Source organism: Ovis aries, chromosome 13, assembly GCF_016772045.2.
Source record: "Ovis aries strain OAR_USU_Benz2616 breed Rambouillet chromosome 13, ARS-UI_Ramb_v3.0, whole genome shotgun sequence".
Taxonomy (NCBI): Eukaryota; Metazoa; Chordata; class Mammalia; order Artiodactyla; family Bovidae; genus Ovis; species Ovis aries.
Genome location: NC_056066.1, coordinates 39,763,417 through 39,782,642, shown reverse-complemented (window position 1 = coordinate 39,782,642; position 19,226 = coordinate 39,763,417).

Here is a 19,226-nt window from a genome sequence, read left to right as displayed (position 1 = left end):
AGGGAAGTGTGGGCGAGAAGAGTGTGGGGATTTAAAGAGCAGGAGAGAAGAAAGAAAATGGAGACAGAGAAAGAAAGAAGCAGATTGAAAGAAGGGATGCGCAAGGACTTCCCTGATATTCCAGTGGTTAAGACTTTGCCTTCCAATGCAGGGGGTGTGGGTTCAGTCCCTGATTATGTAGAGCTAAGAGCCCACACGCCTCGTGGTCACAAAACCAAACCATAAAACAGAAACGATATTGTAACAAATTCAACACAGAGTTTGCAAATGGTTCCTATCAAAAAAAATTTTTAATCTTAAAAAGGAAATAAGTAAAATTAAAGAAGGGGACTGGAGGAGTGAGACATCAGGGAAGGAACCCTGGGCAGAGGCTGCACATCAACACTGTGATCAAGCCAGCATCTTTGATAAGCCCCAGTGTGGAAGACACCCCCCAAGGGACCCTGCAAGAGGAGGAGTTGTCACATGTATACATCAGTCTATGGAAGCCATGGTTTAAGGGCTGCTCTTGAGGGATCTCGATTCTCTGGATCTTCCAGCTGGTCACAGGAAGTGCTCGGTGGCAATGCAGTGGGTGAGACACCCATGGGCACAGCAGGAAGGGTGAGATGACAGAGGGCCAGGCAGCCAATGCGGGCCACAGCTTTCTGCCCAGTTTCTGGAAACTCCTCTTATAAACCTCTGTCATTGACATTTCAAAGGAACTCAGTGATACTATCTCTGCTTGACTTGAATTTGACTCCAACACTTTGTTTCAACACCCCAGATGGAGGGAACCTGGAGAATCCTCCCCCAGGGACTCTATACCCCCACCCCCAACCCCCTTCAGGAGAGCAGAGGTGGGAAGGACAGCTCTACAGACATCTCCTGATTTCTGGGAAATTAGTCTGCTTCCAATTCTAGAGAAAAGGAAAAACAAAGACATGGACTTTATATATAAAAGTCTTACAGGAAGATTTCTCATTGCTTGAGGTGACTCACAGCAGGCAGTCACAGATGTCTTAAGCAAATAAGAGAAGAACAGAGAATGAGAGCTTTAGAAAAGTCCTTTTGGATCACAGCCAACAAAGTTCCTTTAGTAAAATATTCAGAGTATCTTGTATGGTGTTCTCACTTAAAAGAGGTTTGATGGTGTAGATTTCAAGGGCAACCTGTTTACTGTGTCTCTAAGTAACACCTGGCCCAATGGGGGTCTCAAAATGATGACCCAGATGCTTGTTAGATGCTTGTTTAAAATACTCGCTTAACAAATACTTGTTGAGAATCCAGTAAGAGCTGGACTCTGTTCTCTATGCTGGGAGAACAGTGGTGAACCACACTCACAAAGACCCCTTCCCAGGGGAACTTCTTGCACAAAATAGGCAATGAACAAGTAAGCAAAATATAGAGGATGTCAGATGGTGATAAACGCAATGGAAAAGGACAAAGCAAGGCAAAGAGTGTGAGGTGAAGGGAAAAGTTGGGAGCTGCAGCCTTAAACAGAGTGGGCGGGCAATACCTAAGCCCAGGGAGGAGGGAGGGAACCACTGGCATCTCTGGGGAAGAGCCTCCAGGCAGAGGGAACCTCAGGTGTGAAGCCCTGAGCTGATAGCCTGCCTGAAGGGTTAGAGGTGCAGTTAGAACCTGGGGTGGCTGGGACAGGCCTCTGAGGGACAGCAGAGTGGTATAGCATGATTTGCTTGGGCAGCTGAAGAGGGAACAAGTTAGGAGGTGCCGGGAGGGTGGAGGGCAAGGTGAAAGTGGGGAATCTCCACTTAGAGCCTCCATCCTTGGTGTCAGTGTTTGACCGTGCTCGTGCTCAGTTTAAGGGTGGTACTCCCAAGAGGAACTTCTGACAGCTGGCAGAGGCAATTTGGAAAGATTCAAGGGCTCCTTTATGCCAGAAACACTTCCCACAAAAAACTTCTTTACATTTGGTGATTCTAGTCCACACACATGGCCAGAGAGAGTAAGACACTAACTTTAAAAGGCAGGCTGAACCTGGTTTAAAAATGACTCAAAGACCTTAACAGACAACTTGCCAAAGAAAAGGTGCAAATGGCAACTAAGCGTATGAAAAGGTGCACATGCACAGTGGCTTAGCCATGTCCGATTCTCTGCAGCCCCATGGACTGCAGCACGCCAGGCTTCCCTGTCCTTCACAACTTCCCGGAGTTCGCTCAGACTCATGTCCGTTAAGCTGATGATGCCATCCAACCATCTCATCCTTTGCATTTGTGTACCTTCTGCTCATTTTTACTGTGACCTTATAACTGCTCTAAATGTGAAACTCTATAAAATAAATGAATAAAGTGGGTTGATATAAAGTAGTTGCATATAAATTGTTCTCATTAATTAGCATTTGAAGACCTGCCCTGGGGCTGGGCACCATCTGCTGTTTCGTTGTCACCAAAGCCCTTCAGGGTGGGATATAAACCTTAAGATCCTCTATAATTCTTTTCCACCAACCCTACCTAGCACTCTCCAGTCCTTGGGGAGTATGAGGCAAGGGGATGTAATTCCAGCTGGTTCCAATGAGAACCTTTCTTTGGACTTTAATTCCAAGAGTTTGGCTGTCTTGAGCCAAGTTCCCTGCTGGAGACTGAGGTAGATGGAAATATATGCCCAAAATGTAGCATGCTGGTATCCACTCAATGGAGGTTTTCACGGCTGTTTAAGATAATGACTCTGACAACTTTGCGACAATATAAGAAACCTTTGGGGGAAAAGCAAAACAAAATACAAAACTGAATTCTCGTCAACATTGCCAATATACATTTTAAGGAAATTGACAAAAAATGGGGGGGAGGGACAGGAGGACCATGCATGTGAGCGAAGTTCCATAAGGTCACGTGACTAAAACCTCAGCAGCTGTAATCCCTAAGGGTGCAATATTTTTTCAAAACTGTTTTGAACTCCTTGCTCCCTGCTTTTTCCTTTGCTCCCAAAGAAAGTCTGGTTTCCGTGAACTGACAGTTTTAAAGAGCCAACTACACTCTGAATGTCAGACTGTGGACAGCCAACTGGGCCGGGTCTCTCCTCTTCCTGTATCTGGAAACTTAGAGTCAATTGTATCCCAAAGGCTCCTGTGCCCACGTGGGAGGCCAACCTTTTAATCACTCTATATCCCTTTCAGGGTTCGGGAACAATATAACAATTTCCTGGCAGTAATCGCTAGTCATCAGCAAATTAAACGAACAAGGAGACCTGACACTGTCTTTCCTCCTTCCTTCTTTCTTTTCAGAAATTGAGTCCAGCAGGAATTTCCCAGGTCACCTTTCTTGCCATGTGACTTTAAAATCCTTCCAACAGCCTCAGACACTTTGCTGCAGTGTTAATGAATGAACAAGACCTGTTAACAAATGTCAAAGGAGGAAATTCAACTTTGAGCTTTAACTAGAAAGGGGGGCAAACATAGGATTTACAAAGAAGTCTGTTCAGACTAAAATGTTCAGAATAAAAGTTTTAAGATATTAAGTCCACATGTTAATGCCTATAGGAAGGCGGCCATTTACTTCTGTCAATGTATATTTTATCTGTGTAAAGCAATTTATAGAATCACTCAGGAGCTTAATTCTTCCTTCTGTGGGAAGTTTTTGAAACTTGCTGTCCAAAAGCCCCCTGGTTGTACTACATTGATAATTATTGAGTATTTATACAAACCAAGGACTTTTGATCTACAAAACAAGTTGCCACACTGTCCCAAATGCATTTAAAAAGCATTCAGTTTATGAAATCTCTACTTTGTAGATGAACATCTAGTAAGATGCTCCCATGTAACAATCGTGGAATTTTATGGCTATTTCTTTTTTTTTTTCCCTGCACCCACCCCCTCACCTTCCTTTCCTCCTTCCTCTCCTTTTTGTCACTTGTGCTCCAATGGCAGTATTTCTCATAACCCTTAAATTATTAAGTGTATTTAACTGGTAAACTTTAAAAAAAATTTTTAGTAGATGAAAATGCAATTAGTGACCGTTGCCACTGTATTTCCTCATGTCCTCCTCTCCTGCCTTGCTTTTCTTACTTTGCCTTTGTCCTTTTGCAAATGGGAATGTGAGAAAGCCACATCAAGATTTGGGGGGTAATGAGGCTCCATTGCTGGTCCATGTGCTAATTAAAGTGGGAGTTGGCAGGGCTCTGCTAATAAACCTCTGCATCCCAACTCCTCTGCTGTGACCTCACTCTTTGATGTAGCCGTTGGGTGGCTCTGCTTCCAATTTCAGCTGTAAAAAGCAGACCCCAGCATCAGTTGGCACATGTGTGCAGTTGTGATCATCCTCTGGCCTTCCACCAGAAGCTGCATGGTTCCTGCTCTGCTCTGAGCCAAGCTGGCTTGTCTTCCCTCTCTTTCTTTCCTGATTCTGCAGTTGGATGTGGCTGGCTTGTAGATGACTGTGATTTGGAGTGAATGTTTCTAAGAGGTGTCTTGGAGAAGATTATGTATCTCAGTGGCTACCCCAGCACCCTGGTTTCCCTGCCTTTGCTCTCAGCTCCAACACAACTTCTCTCAGACTTCCTCCTGTTCAAGCAATGACTCAGATCTGCTGAAGAGAGTCCAGATATTTACACCCAAACTCTTAACAATTCTTCTAAAAATAGCTCTCTGGGTCCACTTTGTATCCAGTAATATATGTGTGTACTCAGTCGTGTCTGACTCTTTGCGACCCCATAGACTGTAGCCCACCAGATTTCGCAGTCTATAGGATTTTCCAGGCAAGAACACTGGAGTGGGTTGCCATTTCCTTCTCCAGTGCATGAAAGTGAAAAGTGAAAGTGAAGTTGCTCAGTCATGTCTGACTCTTTGCGACCCCATAGACTGTCAACCCACTCCAATACTCTTGCCTGGAAAATCCCATAGACGGAGGAGCCTGGTAGGCTGCAGTCCACGGGGTCGCAAAGAGTCAGGCACGACTGAGCGACTTCACTTTCACTTTCACTTCACATGACATGGAAAACTTTACAAGGAAATGACACTCCAAAGAAACAGAGCTCTATATTTTTTGTGTGTTTTAAATATATCTTGGCCCAATTTATTTATTTTTTTACTTTAAGGCCATGCAGCATGTGAAATCTTATTTCCCTGACCAGTGGACCCATGCACCCTGCATTGGAAGTGTCACGTGAATGTATGTTCCCCGGTTCTTTGTCTCGTCACAACAAAGATTTGGAGCGATGGACATTAAAACTCTCGATGCGTCACAGCTCTCGGATCTTGGACAAACTGTGTTATAGCTCCTAGGCAAATCAGTGTTACAGCTCTATTTTATTTAGAAGATGGCAGGAGAATCCATCCTTGAAGTGTGAGGGCATGCCAACCCAAAGACTTGAAGAGAAGAGAGTGGAGGAGCGCATGGGGGAGGGAGAGAGAGAGAGGAAGAGAGAGAGAGAGTGCTTTGGCTCCTCCTTTTATATGTTTTTGCCTCCCCCTGGGCCTGCCCTTTGCAAATTGGGCTTAGCCAGGAGGGCTGTTTGTTCTACCTGAAGTCCTCACTCTGGTCCTCGGACCTTCCTTTGACCTTCCTTGTTTTCTAGCCACCGCCATTTTGGACTCCTTTTCCCTATTCTACCTACCTAACAGAAGCATGGAGTCTTAATCACTTGACCACCAGGGAAGTCCCAGATTTATGTACTTTTGTGCTGGGTTGGATGAAGAATTAGACATGCATGGAGGGAGGAATGTGACAGGTTAAAGTGTGTGAGGAATGGTAGAAAACTGAGGGAAATTAGCAAGTCCTATTTGCTAAGGATTCTTTTCAGTGTCCCTTTATTTTGGAGAAAAAGATGTTGCTTTCTTCTGGATATGGGGGAAACCTCTTACAGGAGGGTCTTATGGCCTGTTCCAGGGAAGAAGGGCTGGGGGGAGAAGGTCAGAGTGGCCTTCTTGGTTTTGCCATTTTCTCAAACTCCTACATCTCAAAATATTCAGCATGCCAAGGTGCCCTATTGTGGGGGGCCTGTCCCAAACCCCATCAAAACACAGCAGTGATTTTTAAATATGAGTTTTTGACATGGCATGTTGCTTAAAACTATTTAAGGTGACATTTCTTCAGGAGCCAAGCAACATCTCCAGTTAGAACTTGCATGTTAGGTTGATCTAGGTGGTTGCAAGAGTACAGATTTGAAGAGGAAAGAGGGTTTTATTGAAGTATGTAAAAAAGATATGCATATCAAGAGTATATCCTTCAAACTGAACACTGCCCTGTAACCAGGACCCAGATCAAGAATCTGTACCCGCCCAGCCCCCAGACCTGACTGTCCAGCCAGGGTAGCCATACCCTGACTTCTAACAGCATAGGTGAATTTTTCTATTTTTGTACACCTTGAGCATGGCTTCTTTCAGTCCACATCATGTGTGATATTTCCGTGGTTGCATGCAGCTGTAGTTCATTCATTTTTCTTGCATTTCCATGATGTAGGTAAACCACAGTTCATTCCACTGCTGCTGGGCATTTGGTTGTCCAGTTATGGCCATTACAAAGAGCTCTGCTGTGAATGAACATCCTGACATATGTTTTGTGGTGCACACGGGAGCTCATTTCTAACGAGTACAGCAAAGTGACATTGCTGGATCACAGAGCATGGACATGGCAGCTTTATTTGACACTGTCTCCCAGGGTGGTGGTGTGTCAGTTCACAGTATGAGAATGTTCGAGTTATTCCATTCCTCACCCACATTTGCCATTATCTGTGTTCTTCATTTTAGCCACTCTGAGGGTGGCCGTAATTTGCATTTCCCTAGTCGGACACGACTGAGCGACTGAACTGAACTGAACTGAACGGCTAATTAAACTGGCCACATCACTGACCGTCCAGATATACCCTGGGGAATAGACTTTTGATGTTTCCAAGGAGCATTTGCTTGTGCCATATAAAATGAAGTCGAGGAAAAAATGAAAATGCAAAACTAACTTTTCACCCTCACTTAGCCTGTCATCCAGGCATGCAAACACAAGTGGACATCACTTTCCTGGCTGGAAACCATTTAACTTAGATGGGTCAGTGAAGAAACTTCTACAGTGGTACAGGCAGGATTCACAAGAGAGCAAAATGCAACGAGGAGCCCACAGCAATGGGCGCCATTAGCACCCCAGACCTAAAGGTGCAAAGGGAAGGATCTCAGGAGCATGATGAGAACTGCTCCAGGGAGGAGGATCTCCTAGCAGAAGCCATAGTTGAGAAGGGGCACAGACAGTGCCAGGAAACACTGCCCGGAGCAGAGGGGACTTGGGGAAGACATACCTTCATCCCTTTTTCCCCTGCTCTCCACTCCCTGGCTCACACCAACCATTGGTCAAATCCAGCTGATGTCCAAGGGACAAGGGAGCCCGGAAGAGGTACCTCAGGGCTCAGAGCAGGGGAACAGAAGGGTGAAACAGCCCTGCAAGGGATGGTAGTGAAGCATAGAGATTAACCAGCACCCACAGGTACAGCGGTATAGTAGAAAGACCTCAGTACCTGAAGCTCTGGACTCTTGGAACTAACTCACTGCTGGGTCACTGAGAAAATACACAGTCTTTCAAAGTCTCACTATCCTCAGCTGTAAAAGAAAGGTTTACCTGAACAGTCTGTGAAGTTCCTATCTGTCCCCTGATTTTGGTTTTCAAAAATTAATGAGTCACACTGAGTGGCTATTGCCATCTTCATCAGGATGGACTAGCCAAGTTCCCGAGGTCTCCACCCTTTCCTATAGTCCTATACAGCCCCCACTGGCTTCTGGGTTTAAAAACTATGGCCTAAGGTTTCCAGGTGGAATAAGATCTCAATTAAAATCTGTTCCTGGGAGACTTCTCTGGTGATCCGGTGGTTAAGACTCTGTGTTGCCAATGCAGGGAGCATGGGTTCGATCCCTGGTCAGGGAAATAAGATCCAATATGCCATGTGATGTTGTTAAAAAAAAAAAATCAGCTCCTGCATAAATCTTATATTGCCACCCATAAACATGTACCTGCTTCATTAAAGAAGCACCCCAGTGAGAAAGAAATGATCAACTCGTCTGGGTTTCAGATGCTCCATCCTTCTCCAGCAGAGAGGAGCCTAGATGCAGGGCAGGCCCACTGGGGAGGATGACGTGGCATAAAGCACAGGGTGGTACTAAAGTTACCAGTACAGGGTAAAATAGAGTTGTTGCTGTTCAGTAGCCCAGTCGTATCTGACTCCTTGCAACCCCATGCACTGCAGCACACCAAGCTTCCCTGTCCTTTACCATCTCCAGAGCTTGCTCAGACTCATGTTCATCAAGTCAGTGATGCCATCCAACCATCTCATCCTCTGTTGTCCCCTTCTCCTTTTGCTTTCCATCTTCCCCAGCATCAGGGTCTCTTCGAAAGAGTCAGCTCTTCACATCAGGTGGCCAAAGTACTGGTGCTTCAGCTTTAGCATCAGTCCTTTCAATGAATATTCAAGATTGGTTTCCTTTAGGTTTGACTAGTTTGATCTTGCGGCCAAACAGGCCCCATGCCATATGCTAACCACACATGAAAGGAGGGAGAACAGAAGTTGTCAAAAGCATCCCTGTAAAAGGTACCAATATCTCTTAAAATCTAAAAAATCAAACACCTTATGCTCCAGCAATTTCACTTCTGGATATCTCCCCTTAGGGCTTCCCTGATAGCTCAGTTGGTAAATAATCCACCTGCAATGCTGGAGACTCTGGTTTGATTCCTAAGTCAGGAAGATCTGCTGGAAAAGGAATGGGTTACCCACTCCAGTGTTCTTGGGCTTCCTTGTGGCTCAGCTGGTAAAGAATCCGCCTGCAACATGGGAGACCTGGGCTCAATCCCTGGGTTGGGAAGATCCCCTGGAGAAGGGAAAAGCTACCCCCTCCAGTATTCTGGCCTAGAGAATTCCATGGACTATATAGTCCATGGGGTGGCAAAGAGTCGGACATGACTGAGCTACTTCACTTCACTTCACTTATCTCTCCTAAAGACATCTCAAGCATGGTTTAGGCTTCATGTTAATGAACTAACTTGAATTGGGGTTCTATTCTTTATCATCTCCTTATTCCCAAGTCTATATGATCAGAGTGTATTAACTGACTAATAATTTACCTTGACATTATATTTGTGGGGGCTGTTCTTTGAACTTCAGTTATAGGCTTGGTTTCTGCCATCTGTGGGAGTGTTTTCATTAAAAGTCATGCCATCCAGAGAAATTCAATGCCAGGAAGTGGTGCCCAATAGATAGAGGGCTAAAGCCAACGGTCAGTGGCCCCTGCCAGGTGCTCTGCAATTGCTGACTGACCTTGGGTGACCTTGCTCATGGTTCTTCTTCCCTTCATCTGCCCCAACAGGTCTTTGCCTCAGACCTTGAGTTCACTTTCCTTAATCAAGGATCTCTTGAAAACTTCAAGTCTTTCTCTGCTTCACAACAAAGAATACCTCTGCCACCATCTAAAGTAGATACTTGTCTTTTTTTTTTTTTTCATTTCTTCCTTTTCTGTTGTGCCTCACAGCTTGTGGGATCTTAGTTCCCTGACCAGGGATTGAACCTGGACCCTCAGCACTGAGACCCCAGGACCACCAGGGAATTTCCAGATGCCTGTCAGTTTATCAGGTTTCCCCAGTGGCTCAGCGGTGAAGAATCCATCTGCAATGCAAGAGATACAGAAGACTCAAGTTCGATCCCTGAGTTGGGAAGATCCCCTGGAGGAGGGCATGGCTACCCACTCCAGTATTCTTGCCTGGAGAATTCCATGGACAGAGGAGCCAGGGGGGCTACAGTCCATAGGGCTGCAAAGAGTGAGACATGACTGAAACGACTGACCACATCCTTTTATCATCTGCATTTGAGTTGTTGATGTAAAAAATAGCTATTCAGACATCAAGCCATGGACGTCGTTTATTAAACGAGACTAAATTTAAATTGGCATTTACAGCCTCAAGAAGTCAGTGAACTTATTCGATGAAAATTTTATCAGCCAGGTAAAGTTCATCTGTCTCCTAGTTTAGAAGTAGACATGCCACTGAATTTAATAGTCAATGAATAAAGAACTCTATTGACATTATGAGTCGAATTACTCAAAATTTACGTGGTATTGCAAATCATTATGTTTCCTCTGATGATGTGAGATGGTGGGATTTTTCAGGTCAATGAAGGTATGGCATTTTAGATTAGTTTCGACGCTCCAGCTTTGTCTGCTACAGAAGATGAGCCTTAATGATAAAGATTTTTTGAGTTAAGAGGAAATTGTATAGTTAAAAACGTAAGGAATACAACAATATGGATTTCACGGACATATTGTTGGGCCAAAGAAATCAAACGTAGAAGGCAATATACTATAGGGTTCCACGTGTGTGAAGCTCACAAGCAGACCAAACTGGCAGAGTCATGGTTCCTTCTGGGACATGAGACTGTCTTCTGAGTGCTCGAAATAGTCTGTATTTTGGTGGTTTCACTGGTATTGACATATGTAAAATTTATCAAGCTGTATCCTTGCTATTTTTGTCCTTTGTTATATATAGCTAAAAGATAAATTAATTAAAATAATTTTTAAACAACTGAGCAAAAAACCACACGGAACACAGTGGCAGCTTAAGATGACGTATTTTGCAAATCGTCTATCTATAGTCTAGGGTTATTCTGGTACTATTTTAAGAAACTATGAAAAAGAATAAAGACAATCCACCTTTGATCTATATTTAGAAAACAATTGATATAGGTAATTAATAAATCAATTTGTTTTACATGAATCTCCCAGAATGAAGAGGCATAATTTTTACTAAGTCTGATTAATTTCTCAGCAATGTCATGCCCAAGTCATCTGATACCAATGTACTGGGTCACATAGAATGTTCTATGATACAATATATTTTAGTAACCTTATTGTTCATAATGTTCATATATAATTACAATGGATTTTCCTATAGTACTTGCTTTTATGTATTTATTTGCTCAGATAATATCTTGTGAGGAGCAGGGTGATGATCATTTTTCCTTTAATATGTTTTCAGATTTTTACAGTTTTCTGCAAAACATCAGTTGTGTGGCTAAAAATGAATCTCTCTTGTTGTGTTCTGCTAGTTGTTAGATGGAAAATAGTGCTGACAAATTTTTGATCTTGAAACTGTAATTATTGTCATTTCTTTCACAGTGATCTGTCTGAAAGAAAAGAAATGTCAAGCCCCCAAATTACTAGTGAGCCAAGAACACTTGTTAATCAGTCCTGTACACAGAGTGTGCTGGACAGTTTTATGTTTATTTTCAATTGCATGCACAAGGATTGTTTCCAGGTTATTTTTTTTAAACTTCTGCCCTAGAGACCTGGCACTCGATAAAGCTCAGACATACAAAAAAAAACAAGGAAGTGACCGATAAAAATCATAACGTGGAATCTAGAACTAAACAGTTTATTCTGTCCACAGAGATCATAAAAGTTCTTACTTGTGGACATTCTTGGATGAATTCCACCACAAGAATTGGATAAGTCCCCTGTTACTAAGCCACAAAGTTGGGCTCCCAGGGGCTGAAATGACTTATTGCAAACGGACACTGCTGGCACTGTCCATATTTCTTGGCATGCTTCTCACTGTTTACATGCAACCTTTACCAGTCCTCACTGACCCCTCAGACGTCAGTGTATTTTTTCTTCCAACAATCTGAAGCATATTCTCTAGCTACCATGTTGCCCAAATGTGCAGACGGCCAGGAGAGCTGGGAAGTTACTCCTCTCCAGTGACTGTTAGGTACAGGACTTTATAACCCAGCTTCCTTGTCTCAGGTTAGATCAAATTCTCAGATGTAACTTTCCATCCAGCATTCCTCATGGGGTCAAGTTGAAGTAAGCTTCTGCAAGACTCTGCCAGAACTTGCATCCCTTCTTGATGTCCTTCCTTCCTCCTCTGCTCCCCTGACTATGTCCCCACTTCCTTAGCGACTCCCCTTGGGGAGACTCTGTGCTCCCAATGCAGGAGGTCAGGGTTTGATCCTCGGTCAGGGAACTAGATCTTGCATGCTGCAAGGAAGATTTCCCATATGGTAGTGAAGACCCCAGGTGGCACAGCTAAGACCCCACACAGCCAAATAAATAAATGAACAAAAAAGAAATATTAAGACATACGCAGTAAAGAAAGGAACAAGATTGGCTATCCATTTTCCACTCCATGTTCATGATTGCAAATGTAATAGTGAAAAATACTTCAACTCTTTGGAAGAACCACAAATATGAGAGTCAAACATTCTCTCATAAGGACTGATCGTGAGTTCCCAATATTCCTTACTGGAATACTGACTACCAATTTGTACTTTAGGAAGCCCAGGAGACCTTATTCAGCAATCTTGTTTGTGATTTCTAACATCAAATAGAATTCTTCCTTTTCTAGCTACTTTTAAAATCTCCCTGGAATATTAATAACAGAGGGGAATAAGTGGATGTGTTAGTGTAAATAGCTCAGTGTTTATTTTTGTCAATATGTTTTAAAATAATCAACCAATCAAGTAATTGTTAAGTCTCTGAGATGGCAGCAGATGTCGCCTGCCTAAAAATAGGGCACAAAAACAGAGCCATTCTTTTTAATTTAATACTTTTTTTTCTCACAACTCAAGGATTAAAACAGCTCATTAGTTGGGTTATTAATCACTGTTACAAACTATTTTTCTGAAGAGTGAGTTCTGAATAATTCAGGGGATAGTTCTTGTCTGCTATTCCCCAACAATGGCCATGAAAAGTAGGACCACAGTGATGTCAAAGCATGAAAATGATTGATCAAATAAGTGGCCCCTGGTTCTTGGTCTTTATGGAAATGGGTCTTTACCCAAGACCCTTGGACACAGGAATTTGGGAACAGCTGTCAGAGCCCCACTGTGGATCTCAAATTCTTTTTCTTTGCTGTACATGCCCTTTGTGGGAGGGTGTTTGTGGCTTCTACCAGATTCTTAAATGGGTTCATGTTCAGCATGAAATCTGAAAAACCCCTGCAACAAAATGTCCCAGTTTTGTTCACACAGGATACAACTTTGATCTCCCGCCCTGATCTAGCCTCTAGCCACACCAGCCTAACGATATGAGATGAGGGATGCTATCATTCACCTTGCCACAAGGCATCAGAGGCAGCTTAGGGCCTGGAAAGGTGAGGAAAAACAAGGCAACTGGAACAGTTTTGAAACATATACCACACCATCACGCTTTCCAAGTTGCTCTCGACTAGAAATTTTGGCAGAATGCACATCAGTAACAAAGAGAGAGTTCTAACATCAAGACAAAGAAAGTATTTGCAACAGTGAGAACGGGTGACTTGAAAGAGGAGAGTAGAAGTAAGATTAGAAAGTGGTCAGATCTTGAATGTGTTTTTGAAAGCAAAGCCAACAGAGTCTGCTAATGAGTTGGAGGCTGGTGTTACAGAAGAAGGGATGTCAAAAATTGGGTTGAGAGTGATCATCTGGCAGGATGGAGCTTCTATAGATGGGGGGAAGCTACTGGAGGAGCATTGGGTGGAGCAGACTGGAGTTCTGTCTTTGATACATTATATTTGAGAGGCCAATGAGCCATCCAAGAAGAGTTATTGAGTAGGCGGTTCACGGGTAATGTCCAATCTGGACGTACACATTTGAGTCATTAGAATATAGGTGACAAGCTTCACTTAGTGTGACAATCTCTAGGTCCATCCATGTTGTTGCAAGTGAAAAGGAATACTTCTTTCCTTTTTATGGCTGAGTGATATTCCATTGTATATATGTACCATACTTTCTTTATCCATTTATCTGTCAATGGACATCTACATTGCTTCCATGCCCCGGCTATTGTAAATAGTGCTGCAATGAACATTGGGGTGCATGTATGCATGTATCTTTTTGGGTTGTGATTGTCTTCAGTTATATGCCCAGGAGAGGGATTGTTGAAGCTAGCACAACATTGTAAATCAACTATACTCCAATTAAAAAAAAATTTTTTTTAATCCTCATGAACAATAACAACAAAAAGAATATGGGTGATGGAAAGCCATGAAATGCTTTGAGATCACCAAGAAAGAGAAGAAAATAAAAAACAGAAGAAGTCCAAGGACAGAGTGCTGGGGACCTGAAGTTTGAGGAGTGGAGAAGAGGAATACGTGAAATAGGATGAGGAAGAGCTGCTGCTGAGACAGGAAGAAGTCCAGGAGAATGTAGGATTCCAGATGCCAAGTGCAGCAGATTATCATTTCCAAAGATGGTGTCAGCCATAAAAGAGACCACTCAGTGGCACTCCACCACTCTCTTCCCCCACTCAGTGGCAGCTCCATCCTGCCAGGCGACCATGCTCAACCCAATCTTTGACGTCCCTTCTCTCATACCCACTTCCAATTCATTAGCCAGCTCTGTTGGCTTTTATCAAGCCACTCTCTCCCTTGACCACGTGCTGCTAACCCTGCTCGTTCAAGAGGTGGAACTTGGGAAACTGACTTCCAGTCTCTTCCTCTCTCTCTCAACACTTGTGAGGCCCAAGGATGTAAGCCATCTGGCTACTCTGAGGCAGACGCCAGCCACCACGCTAGGGAGATCAGATAGAGGAATAGAAACAAAGAGATGCCCTAGAATCCCAAGGGCACCAGCCCCTTGTGTCCAAGTCTTTGCAGCCCAGGTATCAGGCATGTGAGTGAACAAACCTCAGCTGATTCCAGCCCTTGGCCTTCAAGTATCGCCAAATGTCCTTGGCTTTCAAGTGTCCACTCTGATACAGAATGAAGCAGAAATGAGTTGCCCCCACAAAGCCCTGTCCAGTTTGCAGATTTCTGAGCAAAATAATTGTGTTCATTGTTTTAAGTTATTAAATTCGGAGATAAATTTGTTACGCTGTTCTAGCTACAGGAATATCAAGTGAAGACAGAGTTTCTGAGAGAAGCAAGTTCTCCCTTGCGTCAAAGGCTGCTGGAGGCAAAATAAGATGATGGCTGAGGGGGACTTCCCTGGTGGTCCAGTGGCTAAGACTCCATGCTCCCTATGTAAAGGGCTTGGGTTTGATCCCCCATCAGGGAACTAGATCCCACAGGCTGCAACTGAGAGTTTTCCTGCCACAGCTAAAGATCCCACATGTCGCAACTAAGACCTGGTGCAGCCAAATAAATAAAAATAAGCCAAAAAAAAAAAAAAAGTGATGCCTGAGAGTTAACCACTGGGTTGACTGTGTAAAAGGCACTGGGAACACGGGGTGGGAGGGGGGGTGGGAGGGGGGGTGAGGGCAGAGCTGGAATGGAGTGGGTTTAAGAAAGAATTGGAATGAAATTGTAAATAGCTGGTGATGGCAACATTCAAAGGAGTTTTGCCTCAAAGTAGATTTGAAAAACGGGGCAGTGGCTGGAGAAAAACGTGGGGTGAGGAGACTGGCTTTGTATGGGAGATACACTGGTACAATGGGCATCGCCCAGTAAAAGACGGGAAACGAACACTGTGAAAGCAAAAGGAGAACATGGCTGGAGACCGTTCCACAAGAGATAAGAAGTCTAGGGGTCAGTGACTCCGTGACATAGCTGCAGACGGTGGCGTTAACTCGACTGTGCCAGTTTATTCCTAGCCGCAGAAGGCAAGGATGGAAACGTCACCGAGGGAAAGATGAGCAGGTACTTGTCTGCTTGCTTCCACTTTCTTAGTGGGAGAGTCAGTGGGCTGAGACAGAGTCTGGGCTCATGGAGCAGCACGATGAGACCCCTCATCATGAACTGAAAGGGAGGATGGTTAGTGTGGCCATGATCTTGTCCAGCCACATTCAGTGGCCTGGGTACAAACACAGAGAAGGGGCGTCAGACTTAGAGAAAACCAGTGAGAAAGGAACAAGGAAGCCAAGGGTCTCTGCAAGGGAGAGATGATAGAGACTGGCTGCGGGATTCAAGTTGCGTAAGGAGGAAAGGAGAGCTGCGTGGGGTTGAGGGGCAGCAAAGACGCAGTAGGATCCGTGGACTGCAGGTCGCAGTGGAGTTCAAGGACTGCTTGAACCCAGACATTTTAATTACCCCCATTCTGAGGATGAAGAGCTTCTGCTTAGAGGGGTGAAATTACTTCACATGTGAAGTAGCCAGGGAGTGGCCAAGTTGGCTTACCCAGGCTGTCCGGCTCCTGTGATAGTGAGAACATTTTTCAAACCCCGACTGTTGGTCACAAAGAAAGGAGAGAAAAAAAAGAGCAACCAGTGTTGATGGTCACCAATGGCCCCAAACACCAGATCTGGAAGTTTCTGGGAGAGGTCCCTGGGATCCTGGAAGCTTGGATTTAAGTCCTGAGTGAAATCATGTTATGTGCTTTTGAAAAGATCTGTGCTTTAGGAAACTCTGCTCAATGTCATGTGCCAGCCTGGATGGGAGGAGACTTTGGGGGAGAATGGATACATGTATACATATGGCTGAGTCCCTTTGTTGTCCACCTGAAACTATCACAGCATTGTTAAACGGCTATCAGTTCAGTTCAGTTCAGTCGCTCAGTTGTGTCTGACTCTTTGCGACCCCGTGAATCGCAGCACGGCAGGCCTCCCTGTCCATCACCAACTCCCGGAGTTCACTCAGACTCACGTCCATTGAGTCAGTGATGCCATCCAACCATCTCATCCTCTGTCGTCCCCTTCTCCTCCTGCCCCCAATCCCTCCCAGCATCAGAGTCTTTTCCAATGAGTCAACTTTTCGCATGAGGTGGCCAAAGTACTGGAGTTTCAGCTTTAGCATCATTCCTTCCAAAGGAATCCCAGGGCTGATCTCCCTTCGATATAAAACAAAACGTTTGTAATAAAAAAGATCTGTGCTTATTTTTCTTGGAAATCAGTTGTTAACTCCCTTTAGAATGGGAATGCAGCAGAAAGAGTTGGCATGGAGTGTAGAAACTACAAACTTGTCATTTTGGTCTATCTTGTGTGACTGGTACATGCATCCTTCCCCACTGAGGTATTTCCTGCAGCCCAGGGAAGATTTCATCAGAGGAAGCCTGTGCTGGAATTGCATCACAATCCTGATTGTTTCAAGTCTGTCTTACAACCAATTAATTATAACGAGAACAGGGGGCTCTCCATCTTGTCCCTGGTAAGATACTTTGGCGAGTGGTTATCATACCACGGTTATAAGAGGATGTTTGCAAGAGGAAGTTTTGTAAGAAGAATTTGACCAGGCTCTCATGTGTATTCTGCCCACCATTGTATTTGCAATAGCATTTCCTATAGTTGATTGTCCTGTAATTCTGGTCTTGCAGCAACTCCGGCTAGGGTAATGTGTTTATTTCCAGAGCGGGTGGTTTGGGTGGGGATCACGAGATGACTGACAGGTTGTCCTTGTGTGTTTAAAAAGGGCAGGTCAGCCCCAAGGTAATTATCTTCTCTTTCTTTTTGCCTGTAGGGAGAGAAAGAGAAAAAAAAAAAAAGAAAACAAAACATGGCTAAGTTCTATGATTTAAGAGATGAGTATATTAAAATAGTTCAAAGAAACTTAGGTCATTCAAAACACAAAGTTTGTAGGGAGGGAAGAATTTTCTCTGCCCATTGCTTGGACCACATTTTTCTCACTTCACCCCAACAACGTTCTCCCATCTTACCCACACTGGGAGTTTTGGGAGCTCCCGTTACTTTGTAAATATTGACACAAGGCACAGGGGGAAAAAAAAATAACACATTAAGTTTAGCCTTAGAAATACCTGAGTTTTTATCTAAACTCCATCTATGAATGAGTAGCCTTGAGTTAGATAAAGCTTTTTGAGCCTCGGTTCTGTCCTCTGTAAAGTGGGGATGATAATGCCTACTTTGTAAGGTGGTTTGTGAGGCTTAAATGAGACAAAGTATGAAAAAGAAACAAAAAACAAAACAAAAATAATAGAAAGTATGAAAAACATTTGGTTGCTCATGACTGGCATATCTCCTGCCTTCTCTCGGGCTGTCCTTCAATCCTTCCCATCATCTAGTCCTGACCAAGGTATACAGAGCTTGAAATGTTGCCTACATCCCAGCACATATGATGTGTTTTCCCGTCCCTTCTTTCACCCGCTCATCCTTCCTTCCTTCCTTTGAGGCTTCCACATTCCAATTGTCAGATAAAGCCTTTCCAACTACGAGAAGCCATAGTTTACATACCATGTTTCCCTTGCCACCGCATGAAAATATCCACGACTCACGTGGCTCACCATGGTATCAGTCCTGTGTTCATTCATCCTATCATCTGATTTGCAAGCTGGGTCAATGTTTCCTTTCTTGTTTATGCCTCCCATGTTGATATCGTATCTGACATCCTATATTTTTATAGTGCTTCATACTTTGTTTCCAGCATGTTTTATCATATATTATCTCAGTTGAGCTTTATAACATCCTGTGAGGTAAGCAAGACATATCAATATTATCAATTTTTATGTTGATGAGTTTAGAAACAGGCTGAGCAGAGAAGGTAGCTTATCTACCGCCTCCCCCCAAGATCAGAACTATGGTTTCCAGAAGCTTGTTGTCATTATCTTGATTCAAGGCAGACACACGACCTTCACAAGCCACCTCCTGCTTGTATGTGAAATCTATAGCATGTGAAATCTTCCCACACCAGGGATCGAACCAATCTCTCTTACGCTGTATGTGATCCTAACTCCATCAGTGGAATTCTCTGGCTGCAGAGCCTCAGGAATAGGGGTGTCTGTGTACTCCAGTCACTTTTTTCCAGGTTGCAAAAGGACCTATTTGAAGTGCCCTTAATATTACATATGATCTGGCTTTTTCTTTAATCTGAGATTTCCTTAAGTGCTGAGATAGACTTTGGTTTTTATTTTCTAACAGTTTAGGACCATCAGAAGCAATATCTTCATCCTGATGGTGAGGAGAGAAGATTCCCAACAAAGTATCGAGCTTCAAGATTTGTCACGTATTTGACCAAACAGGTTTAGCCATTCCTAACTATAATTCATAAGTTCAAAAGCATGCTGAGTTTTATTGTTGCAGAACCTGTTTATCACTTATCTCATAAGCAGTTGCCATGCATTTAGATTAAGTCGATGATTGCTCTTAACATCTCAGTCCTTAAGCTGCCTAGTCGCCATATACATTCCCATAAACCAAAAATCTGAACACACCCATATTGACAATAGAATAACCTTCTAATTTTATTTTGATTCCAGAAGACCTGTGTTCCAGGAGATTTGACTTGTGGAATCTTGCTCACCTCATTTGTGTTGTGTTCGGCCCCATTTCAGACTTGAACCCTACCATGAGGCATGTGAGCCAAAGATTTAAACACAATGCTGGGAAATACACTCAATGTTTGGAGTTTTTAAAATGAACGTGCTGGCATTATAAAATGTTTCTGATTCCTTTATGATCCAGTTTTGGACCC